We start from the raw sequence: 8,937 nt of genomic DNA on the forward strand, positions 1-8,937 counted from the left end.
TTTATTTCTAATGTAAAACATCCCTCGTGCTACCTTTATTTCTAGTGTAAAAGATTCTCTCGTGCTACCTTTATTTCTAGTGTAAAACATTCTCTCGCGCTACCTTTATTTCTAGTGTAAACATTCCTCGTGCTACCTTTATCTATAGTGTAAAACATCTCCCGTGCTACCTTTATTTATAGTGTAAAACATCCCTCGTGCTACTTTTATTTCTAGTGTAAAACATTCCTCGTGCTACCTGTATTTCTAGTGTAAAACATCCCTCGTGCTACCTTTATTTCTAGTGTAAAACATCCCTCGTGCTACCTTTATTTCTAGTGTAAAACATCCCCTCGTGCTACCTTTATTTCTAGTGTAAAACATCCCTCGTGCTACTTTTATTTCTAGTGTAAAACATCCCTCGTGCTACCTTTATTTATAGTGTAAAACATCCCTCGTGCTACCTTTATTTCTAGTGTAAAACATCCCTCGTGCTACTTTTATTTCTAGTGTAAAGCATTCCTCGTGTTACCTTTATTTCTAGTGTAAAACATTCCTCGTGCTACCTTTATTTCTAGTGTAAAACATCCCTCGTGCTACCTTTATTTCTAGTGTAAAACATCCCTCGTGCTACCTTTATTTCTAGTGTAAAACATCCCTCGTGCTACCTTTATTTCTAGTGTAAAGCATTCCTCGTGCTACCTTTATTTCTAGTGTAAAACATTCCTCGTGCTACCTTTATTTCTAGTGTAAAACATCCCTCGTGCTACCTTTATTTCTAGTTTAAAACATCCCTCGTGCTACTTTTATTTCTAGTGTAAAACATTCCTCGTGCTACCTTTATTTCTAGTGTAAAACATCCCTCGTGCTACCTTTATTTCTAGTGTAAAACATCCCTCGTGCTACATTTATTCCCCTCGTGCTACCTTCCCTAATACATAATATACAGAATGAATTACGTTGAAGGTAAAAAAAAAAAAAAAAAAAAGAAGAAGAAGAAAAAAAAGATGACATATGCTATGTTTCAAAATGGATTGAATTGATTTGATTGATCCAGTAGTCCGTGTTTGTCTAGCTCTTTGTTTTGTATTCCTTATAGGAGTTATGAGATTGATCACTGTTTGTTACACGTATCTTCACCTATCATACGTGTTATATCATATTCTAGGTACGAATTGATGATGTACATCTTATGCTATTTAAATTTATATTCTAGGTACGAATTGATGATATACATCTTATGCTATATAAATTCATATTCTAGGTACGAATTGATGATATACATGTACGCACCATGAATTACAAATTGAGTCTATGTCTAAGAATATGCATGCCCTTTTTGCACTTCCAAATGAGCCATGAATATGAAAGTTGCTAAGCTGTGACCTATAGTAAGGCATAATTTGATTGACAGTTTAAAAATTCCTTTAATCCAGGGGAAGATGTTTTTTTTTTTTTCTTTTTTACCATTGACATAATCAGGAAATTAAATCATTGATCTTAGCGCCAAAGATAACAAGTTAGTCATCGATTGAGAGGAACTTCAAATTAGACGTATAATTTATTCAACAGATTTGGACAATTAAAGTATTCACAGACAGTCGATTTGGGGCCTTAATTGAATAAATACAATAGCTTTAGGACTAAACAATGACGTTGTGCAGAAACGATATTTGTTTGCAGCCCGTGTACAATTATGTAGAGACAGACTGCGTATTTCTACATTCCATTATTTCCAATTTTCCTTTAGTCCTGTATACCTGGTTGGCACATACTGCTACTGAGCGATTTTATTTGTACTTCGATAGCTCATTCTCAATTTTCGGGAATATTTGAATATACAATTACAAAGTTGCATTTGGTAGGTCGAACCATAGATTTTGAGTAGATCAGCATTACCACAATTGATGATATCAATTATTTTCCTTTCAATGTGTCCTTTAAGGTAGAGACCGATAGCAACCACGTGATCAGTAAAAATCGTGTATTTTCACGTGAAATTATTTTTCGGAATTCCGTACATCGCCATAGAGTAGTTGAAAAACAAAAGGGGGTTCCGAAAGTACAAGTTGCTGTGACTGAATCGATGATTGAGAGGGTCGTCTCGACGAAAGATATAGAAATTTGGCCATAGTTTAGATTAGGAATACGTCAATGTAATAATAGTGGACTACATGTTTCGTCCGTGCAGAATGGCACTTTTTACCTCACGAAATTCACCACCATGCATAGCTGCGCTACGTAAACAAAGTTGTTGATGTAGCGTGATCGTGGTGTCCGAGTGCTGCGAGTTTCAATACTGTTTATGTAGTCATTGAGAGTTTAAACAAAGTTTCTTCTGAGAAGAGGAATTCGATGGATGCATTCAACGTGGACAACGAAATCATAATTTCGTTTGGTAAGTGAAAAAAATGGCAAATTGAAATTGTATTCAACCCACTTTTCCTCTGCTATTTCACAACGCGATTTTATAATAACATCTATAAACGCACAATTTGGAGCTGTTTCATTTTTTGTGCATTTATGTATTCCATATGTGCCCAAAATATAACTCCTACATGTGCATGTAATTGTAAATGGATGTCATGTATATGCCAGATTTGAAAAAAAAAAAAATAGGGCTCTCACAAGTTTGGGGGGGGGGGGGTGTTGCACTAAAATTCTATTTGGTATAAATGATAGTACTTCTAGTATCTTGAAATTTCATTGACCTAAGAGATATTTCAAATCTGGGGTTTCATGTTTCATGCAAGCATGTAGGTCTACAAAACTTTATTTAAAATATTTGTAAAATCACAAGCCCCCCTCATAGGCAAATAAATGTATTGTATGAAAATAAGATATGGATGTCCTTCTCTTGACCCACACTCCGTAAAGGAGACAGGTCTGATAAATCTAGAGTTGACTTGTTTTGATATTATTAGAATGAACTGGCAGTTTATGAAAACATATCTGTCATCTCATATTGTAATATGATAATTATGATGTTTATTCACCTCATTAAGGACCCGGGGGTGGGAGGGTATGTACAGTTTAAATAGAAGGTAACTATAACAATATGAAATAAATAGCAATCATGCAGATGTACTACTACTGCAAGAGTTCACATTGCTGCACTGCACACATTTAACATACATGTAGTGTTACATATGTAATACTGATTTCAGACAAGATTTTAAAAATTAACATAATAAAATACATGTTATGTGTGTAATTTTCAATATATCAGCATTTTAAAGTTCACTAAACATGCATTGAGACACACGATTTTAAAATTGACATTGTCTGACACAGTATAATTAATGATTAATACTGACTGTGCAAATATTAATTATGATGATTTTTTTTCTAAGCTTCATCCTAAGGACCAGTGCAAGTTGAAATGGGCTTCCAGCCAACAACTTCAACAGCAATTTGCCATGAAAATCAGCAAGAAAGGTTCAATATTTTCTATCTTAGTAAGATAGAATTTTTCATTTTAACACCAGACATTTATAAAGACAATTCTTAGTATATTAGATATTCATCTTTTTTTCAATATTTGAATATACAGAATATATTTTTTATAACAGGTACTTCATTTACATTGATGATGTCATATCCCCTGGACCCCACAACTTCACAGGTTACAGAGAAAATTCAAGAACTTCTGCAAAATGTGGGACTTGGATAGAATCAATAATGTATTTGTGAGCCCAGAGCAATGGATATATTGTGCAACATACTAAAGTGTGAATTTAATGGAAAACAAGTACATGTACTCATGTATTACATGTCTTTTTTAAAGACAATAATATTGTATAAATATAGAGGAAGTGTCATTGTTGATTATTCTAAGTTTTTGATATATCAAAATCAGTAAACATTTCTAAATGAAAATAAAATACCAATTTTATAACTTTAATCAATGTGTTTGAATTTCTCATTTTCTAACCCCCCCGTTACACACACTCAGTGCATATATACTGCCAAACGCTCAGCATCAGGTGTGAATGTCACTGGTCCTCGGAGATGACCATCAAAACGGATGCCCAGTGTCACAGTAGATGTGGCACGCTAAAGAACCCTCACTGCTCAATGGCCGTAAGCGCCGAGCAAAGGCCTAAATTTAAAGCCGTTCACCGGTCTTGGTAACGTCTCCATATGAGTAAAAAATTCTCGAGAGAGACGTTAAACAAGATACAATCAATCCATGGGTCGATTGGGTGGAAATCTTTCCATTGATATTAAATATAAAGTTGTTATTTAAACATATTTGGTGCACTATGCTGTATAATCATATCAATTTCTTATAATAGGTAATCGTGTCAAAAAAATGTATGAAAAATAACTAAATATTAATGCAATCATTGTGAGTGCAAAAAGGTCAATCGCAAGAGCACATACATAAATGCATTGGCGGATATAGTGGGTGGGGTGGGGGGCAACCGGCGCGAGCCCCCCTAAAATTTTCAAGTTTAAAGTAAATCGTGGTCTCTTGTTTAGAGAAATATATACGATAAAAGAATCCATAATTTCCTCCACTCTCAGAGAAATAAATGTCTGACAAAATCTTTTGATTTATTGAATTACTTTTAGTGGGAGAACGGCTACTTTTTCCAAAAAACCCTTAAAATTTGCGTTATTTTATTAATTTCACCTTATTAAAAATGACAGAAAATAATAAAAATGACTACATAGGAGACATATTTTAAGCCCTAAAAAATCTGTAAAATCCAGGAGTTTCTGGGGAATCGCCCCCCCCCCCCCCTTTCAAGGCGGCCCCCAGACCCCTGCCTCATACAGTTGCACCCCCCTCCCAACTTCAATTCCTGATCCGCCCCTGAAATAGCTTATAGAAACCTTCTTATTGTCATGTTCAATTTCAAAAGAGGTAATTTGGGAATGCTTAAACATTCTAAGTTATAAAAAGGTCAGTAGTTTATCTCTGCTGGCTGAATCTTTCTTCTCAATGCACCGAGTGCATATTCATGACGTCTATGTTCCTGCTCATTCTTTCTCCTCCATACCATGCAGTATATTAAAGGGGTTGGGATGTAATGGAGACATTTGTTTTAACAAATATAAATTGTATTTCAATTTTTTGTGGGGATTTTTATTTGAGAAAACTCTTAATATTAATCATCAAATATGATGACGTATGATAAATCTATATTCTGAGTGTAAGTGCACAAAGGTCAACAACGAGAACTACAACAAAATATAAGCTAAAATTTGAAATACATACTTTCTGTATTATATTTATTAATTTAAAAAAGGTATTACAAAGAATCTTCGAATTTCAGCAAGCTGTTTTTGATGGATTGTTTACAACATCTTTTAATAACCCTTTTTCTTACGAAAATGTGTAGTTTGTTAAAAGGGGGTGGGGTTAGGAATTTTTTGCTAGTTCCATATTGAACCCCATTATGGTGTATAATTTTTTTCATATATTTTACTTACTAATAGACTGACCACTTAATGAAATAAAATAAGAAATTTGATGGGTAATTTTTTTGCAGCTTAAGCAAAGGTATGACCCTGTGTGCAAATATTGTGCACTGTTTTAAGGTAATTGGCCAATGTAGCTCTGTTGAAGTAATGTTGTTGCATGTTAATAATGATTGCTGAACTTGAAATTGATGTGTAATATACAATTATGTGAAAGGTTGTTTGGAACCATATATGACAAGTTATGATCCTTTTTACAATAAAAATGTTATAGCTCTATTTGTATGTTGCTCTCTACTTATTTTTCTTCACTTTTTACGCTTTACAAGGACTAAAGAAGGTGTTGTTAAAATCGCCATATTTCTCAAAAACAAGGTCGATTACCTACATTGATTTTTTATTATGTTTTATATCGAAGCTTCATCATAAACATATATCAAAATAAAAAAAATTCAATGGTTAATTTTTTTAGCATCAACCTATCAATCTCTACCTTAAGGTCACGAGCAATGTATTCAACGTAATAGTTTTGCCCCTGTATATTTCCGGTTTTAAACTATTGTATATGTTGAAAACCCAGGTACATTATTAGTGTTTTTTGAAAAACATCAACTGACAAAATGTTGTTTATTTCAATCAAAAATCATGTTGTTTTAAAAAAACAAAAAACCTATATCTTATATTTCTCAAAAGATGTATTTGTATATATATATATATATATATATATATATATATATATATATATATATATATACACGAACAAAACACCATATGAGAGGTTAATATGAAAATAAAATCCTATGTTTTCAAGATTTCTACTTCGTTTGGGGGAAAATGTGTTTTTCTTAAATATACGCAATGTTTGTGTTACTTGTGTACTTCTAACTGAAAAAAAAAGTTTAGAATTTCATATTACCCCCACATTGATATAGAAGACCAAACAGTGCAAAAAAATATTGATATCAAGATCTTCTCTAACCACGACGAGAATTCGAAATACATAATGTGTTACATATTGAAAATGAACTTTTGAAGTATGGGCCATTGTAATTTCACACACAATCTTTGAAATGATAAAAAATTCAGTTCGCGTTATAACATAGATCTTTAACGTATGAGATAGAAGATATATATATATATATATATATATATATATATATATATATATATATATATATATATATATGAGAGAGAGAGAACAAAAGTATAATTATAGTAGATGATTAATCATACTTGGTATTGCTTGTCGGATATCATTCCATATTTCATAATAACTTAATTATTTCCCTCAAGGGCATTCGTACTGGCTTTGATTTCAAGGAAATTGGATTTTGTAAAACCATTCAACAAACCTAAGCCAATTAACGTTAGCATCATGGAATGCTGGTCTGTCTGTTTCGTCTAGATGTGAGTAGATATAAGCAATATTGAATTAAGGTCCTGTACATGAAAAATCGGTCATATTGATACGAAAATATATACTTACTGTTCCTTTTCATGCCCTGTGGTGCATGAGGCTAACAGTATTCTTCTCCTCTCCCTAGGTGTTTCATCACCCAATGTCCATATCAGTGTAGTCCATTCCCTAACCATTTCAGACGTCTTTGTTTTATAGCTTTAGAACTCTATATCGTTTTCCATAGACATGATTTTTAATGGTTCCGTCTTGTTTTTCATGGATTGGACGTCTGATAGGCCTCTCTTGTTTACCAAAGTCACGGCGTCTGATAAAACTTTGTTTTACACACAACCTCTAATTGACCTTGCTTGTTTTTCACAGACATGTCCATCCTTATCTAAAATAGACACGGCATCTAATGGGACGGTCTTGTTTTTCCATACCTGTGACATCTAATGAGGATTCTTGTTTTTCATGAATACTTGTCGCAAGAGGCGACTAAATGAGGCGGTCCTTCGGAAGAGATCGCCAAATCCGAGGTCCAGTGTCAAGCAGCTGTGGCACGATAAAGATCCCCTCCCTGTTCAAAGACCGTAAGCGCCGAGCATAGGCCTAAATTTTGTAGCCCTTCAGGGGTGATAGTAACGTCTCCATAGCAGTGAAAGATTCTCGAAAAGGACGTTAAACAATCAATCCATGAATATGAAGTCCAATGGACCTCTCCTGTTTTCATAGACAAGAAATCTAATAGACCTCTCTACTTTTCCATAGGCATGACTTCTGATAGGTCTAGCTTGTTTTCTATATCAATAACGTGAAATACATGTAGAGCATTGTTTTTCATAGTTTTGACATCCCATGGGCCTTTCTGTCCTTCCATAGACCCGATGTATAAGTGACCTTTCTTGTTTTCCATAGACATGACAAATCGGCCTTTCTGTCCTTTTACAGGCACGATGTCTAGGAGACCTTTTTTGTTTTCTGCAGACAAGAAGTCTAATGGACCTGTCTTTTTCACATACCCAAATTTTAATTGTGGACATTTGTGGATAGTCTCCGGATATAAAACACGAACTTCCATACCACTAATAATTAAAGCAAATTTACAGTTTGTTTTCAAGTTTAGTATTTTCTCCGATTTACCTGAATTTTTCATACCTTTATGAGTTGTGCATTATATGCGCGTATCAATATAGCTTTTCTCCCCTTAAATTGTAACAAAGTAGATGTTTCCAAAATCAGAGCGTTGTTTCCTTCTCATAAAAAAGAAAAATGATTGGTGTAAGAAGTCCTTGGAAACACTGTTGTTGATATTTAATCTCGTGGCATCCACAGGAATGATAAAAATACAGTATTCAAAAAATAAAACAAAATTAGAACAAGAGTACCGCAAACGTTACATAATACGCCCGTGATATGCTTACATAGGGTGTTTTTCTTGTGCTATAATTTGTATAACTTTGCTTCAGGTAGTATCAGCCATCATGAGGCTGTGACAAACTTTCATATGAACAAAGAGTCTTAGCTTAAAAATCGAGATTTTCTCAAAATGGACCAAGTTCAACAACCTGTAATTTTTTCAAAAATGGAAGAAAATCAAAATCCTTCCCCAGATGCACATCTTCAATACCCATACAAACACTCCACAAAATAAGATGGTCCTCACTTGAAAACTGTGGGAGGAGTTGGGCGGACAAATTATGTACCCTCCATAGAATATTAATTTCCAAATAGACTAAGTTCAACAACCTGTACTTTTCTCAAAAATTGTAGAACATCAAAATCCATCCCACATGCACATCTTCAATACCCATACAAACACTCCACAAAATAAGAAGACTCTCACCTGAAAACTGTGGGAGGAGTAGGGCGGACAAATTATGTACCCTCCATATAATAATTATTTCCAAATAAAGGGGCAAAACTCCTGGAAAAAAGGTCGAAATGGATCAAAATTGTAATATGATCTAGAGTGACCCACAAAGAAGCTACACAGCAAGTTTCAGCATGATATGTGAAAGGGAAATGAAATTATAAAGAGAAAACCCCAAACGGACGTACAGACGGACGGATGGACGTACAAACATCGCTGTACCATAAAGACGGGCGTATAAAAACACAACCCCAAC

At 34.0% G+C, this 8,937-nt stretch overlaps 1 long non-coding RNA gene across 1 annotated transcript; it reads left to right on the forward strand.

The window, feature by feature from the left end:
• Positions 1 to 1,352: 1,352 nt before the first annotated feature.
• LOC130055228 (uncharacterized) lies at positions 1,353 to 3,883 on the forward strand. The gene is made up of 3 exons (XR_008803513.1): positions 1,353 to 2,377; positions 3,333 to 3,417; positions 3,552 to 3,883. It is a non-coding gene; the product is annotated as an uncharacterized LOC130055228 (long non-coding RNA).
• The last annotated feature ends 5,054 nt before the right edge of the window (positions 3,884 to 8,937 follow it).

The sequence above is a fragment of the Ostrea edulis genome, chromosome 5 (genome assembly GCF_947568905.1).
Source record: "Ostrea edulis chromosome 5, xbOstEdul1.1, whole genome shotgun sequence".
NCBI classification, from domain to species: domain Eukaryota; kingdom Metazoa; phylum Mollusca; class Bivalvia; order Ostreida; family Ostreidae; genus Ostrea; species Ostrea edulis.